We start from the raw sequence: 3604 nt of genomic DNA on the forward strand, positions 1-3604 counted from the left end.
GGTGAAGTATTATTGATATCATGTCATATCCATAATAAGATACCATTAAGACATAGAAAGTTTTTTCCTTATGAAATTTGGAAAGGAAGAAAACCTAATTTGAATTGTCTAAAAGTGTGGGGGTGTTTAGCCTTTTATCGAGTTCATGATCAAAAGAGAACCAAATTGGGGTCAAGAGCCATAAAAGGCACTTTTATAGGATATGCTCAAAATTCTAAAGCATATAAATATTAGACTTAGTGTCTAATGTTGTTGTTGAATCGAGAGAAGTAGAATTTATTAAAAATAAATTTATCAATGATTTAACTTCTAATTCAGAGTATCCCCAAAATGATACTAATATTTCACAAGAAATGAATAATCAAAATAATAAACGTCTAAGCGACAAAGAGTTGATTGAACCAAGGAAGAGCTTGAGAGTAAGAAAAGAAAAGGACTTGGGTACAGATTTTATTTCTTCTCAGGCTATCACCTTTTTGGTAGAAGGAACTAGGAATTCTGTAACAAACAAGATTCCTATTGTTATGAACATAGAGGATGATCCGCAAACATTCAAAGAGGCTATGGTTTCAAGGGATTCTGCTTTTTGGAAAGAAGCAATAAATGATGAAATGGACTCAATATTATCTAACAATACTTGGGTCTTGGTTGATTTGCCTCCAGGATCAAAGCCTATAGGATGTAAGTGGGTATTTAGAAGAAAGTATAATACTGATGGTTCATTACAAACCTTTAAAGCAAGGTTAGTGGCCAAGGGGTTTAGACAACAAGAAGGTCTAGACTATTTTGATACCTACGCACCTGTGGCAAGAATGACTTCTATTAGGGCTCTTATAGCATTAGCATCCATACATAAGCTTCATATACATCAAATGGATGTTAAAACGGCTTTTTTAAATGGAGATCTTAATGAAGAAATTTATATGGAGCAACCAGAAGGCTATGTGCTACCCGGAAATGAAAAGAAAGTTTGCAAATTAATTAAGTCTTTGTATGGGCTAAAACAAGCGCCTAAACAATGGCATGAGAAGTTTGATTCAGTGGTGTTATCAAATGGCTTTTCACATAATAGTGCAGATAAATGTATTTACTCAAAATTTACTAAAGATTATGGACTAATCATTTGTTTATATGTTGATGATATGTTAATCATCGGAACAAATTTAGAAGGAATTCGTATAACGAAGGAGTATCTAACTTCTAAGTTCAAGATGAAGGATTTGAATGAAATTGATACAATATTAGGTATAAAGGTGCATAAGAATGAAGTTGGCTTTACTTTAAGTCAATCTCATTATATCAAAAAGGTATTGGAAAAGTTTGATCATCTCACAATTAAAGAATCCAATACGCCGTATGATCCTAATCTTAAATTAGAAGGAAATGGGAAGACCTATAGCACAATTAGAATATGCTAGTGCTATAGGAAGTTTAATGTATGCAATACATTGTACTAGACCTGATATAGCATTTGCTGTGTGCAAATTATCAAGGTTTACAGAAAAGTCTAGCAATCAACATTGGAAAACTATAACAAGAGTTCTTGGTTATCTCAAGAAAACCATGAACTTGGGATTACATTATAGTGATTATCCCGCAGTTTTAGAAGGTTATTCCGACGCAAGTTGGATTACAAATCTTAGTGACAACAAATCCACTTCAGGATGGATTTTCACCATGGGTGGTTGAGCAATAAGTTGGGCATCAAAGAAACAAACATGTATTATACATTCTACTATGGAGGCTGAGTTTGTAGCTTTATCAGTCACAGATAAAGAAGTGAAATGGTTAAGAAATTTGTTATATGATATAAAGTTGTGGCCACAGCAGACGACAGCCATTTCAATCTCTTGTGATAGTGAATCAACCATGTCTCGAGCATATAATAAGGTTTATAATGGAAAGTCTAGACATATAAGTTTGAGACATGAATTTGTAAGACAACTAACAGATGATGGTGTAATTACCATTACTTATGTAAGATCTCAAGGAAATTTAGCAGACCATTTGACTAAAGGTTTGTCAAGGGATAAAATCAAAGAAACTACTGCTAAAATGGGATTAAAACCTATTATTGCTAAATGATGGGAACCCAACCTTATTCTAGTAGACCACTAGTTTCAAGGTTTAATGGGTAATAACAAGTTATTTAGCAATTGGAGCACTAAGGTATAGGATTTAGTGCTATTTACAATAAATTAGGAGGGTGAGTTTAAACTCTTAATGGAATGATAATATTATCTATCAAAAGATTCCACCTATATGAATATAAGAGTGGTGCCGCTCTAATCGAGAATTTTAGAGGTTTTATTCTCGTAAATATTCATGAAACCAAGATGAGCACAAGGCTATATAAGTGCTTAAAATTGTAAACTCTTGAACTTGGAGGGTATAAGTAATGTGTGTGATTTTTGGTACTAGCATATGGAGTATAGGTTTAATCGATTAGACACCTATTACTTCGTTAGAACTTTAAAATTTACACTAAAAGAATGTTTAATCTTAGTGACACATTCTTTATGCATATACTTGTATGACATTTAAATTTTGTAAATAGTGGGAGATTGAAGGATATTTACAAATTTTATTAATTAATATTATAAATATTATTGATATTATTATTAATATTATTAATATTAATAAACGGTTACTAACCGTTTAGTACCATTTGGTTGAAGGGACACAACCTTTTAAGGATTGTGTATGTTCAAAATATTGTGCCTATTGGCTAAAGGGACACTACTCTTTAAGGATTGTGTATGTTCAAAACATTGTATCTATTGGCTAAAGATATACAACTCTTTAAGAGTTGCGTATGTTCAAAACATTGTATCTATTGGCAATAGAAAAGACACAACCATTTGTATATGTAACTAATCATAATTGCTACGTGCAATATGTATAAATAAATCATTGTCCACTATTTCAGATATACAAGTACTAAGTGTACATTTTAATCAACTATTAAGAGATTTTCTTTGTTCAAGAGAGTTAAGAATTTCTTACTATTGCTAATTAAGAAATTCTTAGGTTTCATTGTATCCTGGGAGAGTATTGTCATCAACCCTATATCAACTAAGTGTGGGGACAAATATCTCTCTAAAGAAAGCAATCTAATCGTGCCTTGAAACCACTACACAAATATAAGATTTTGTCATCTTCTCATACCATATACCCAACAGAAGAACAATGAGATCTGACTGAAACTGCGATTGAGATCTTGTTTCAACTTGATCTCTCAGAAAATCAGATCAAGAAGCTAATCAACAATGAGTGCCTTCAGTTCCTTAAATCGTTGCTGCATGCGTTGAAGCTTAGGAGCTGCCAATCAAGAGCATACACAACACTGCTTTTGAAATCGTCATTTACGGTTTCAAATCCGATCCAGTTGATCAGCGTGAAAATCGAATATTGTTTGAAATCACGAGAGTGATACGCGACCGCACCAGGCTCATAAGGCAGCATTGAAGCTGGTGGTTGAGCTCTGTCCATGGGAAAGAAACAGAATCAAAGTAGTGGAAGCCGGCGCGATGTCCGTGCTCGTCGAAGTGCTTCTTGATTCAACAGAAAGAAGAATGTGTGAGCTAGCGTTAATGGTATTGGA

Source organism: Arachis ipaensis, chromosome B04 (assembly GCF_000816755.2).
Source record: "Arachis ipaensis cultivar K30076 chromosome B04, Araip1.1, whole genome shotgun sequence".
In the NCBI taxonomy this organism is placed as follows: domain Eukaryota; kingdom Viridiplantae; phylum Streptophyta; class Magnoliopsida; order Fabales; family Fabaceae; genus Arachis; species Arachis ipaensis.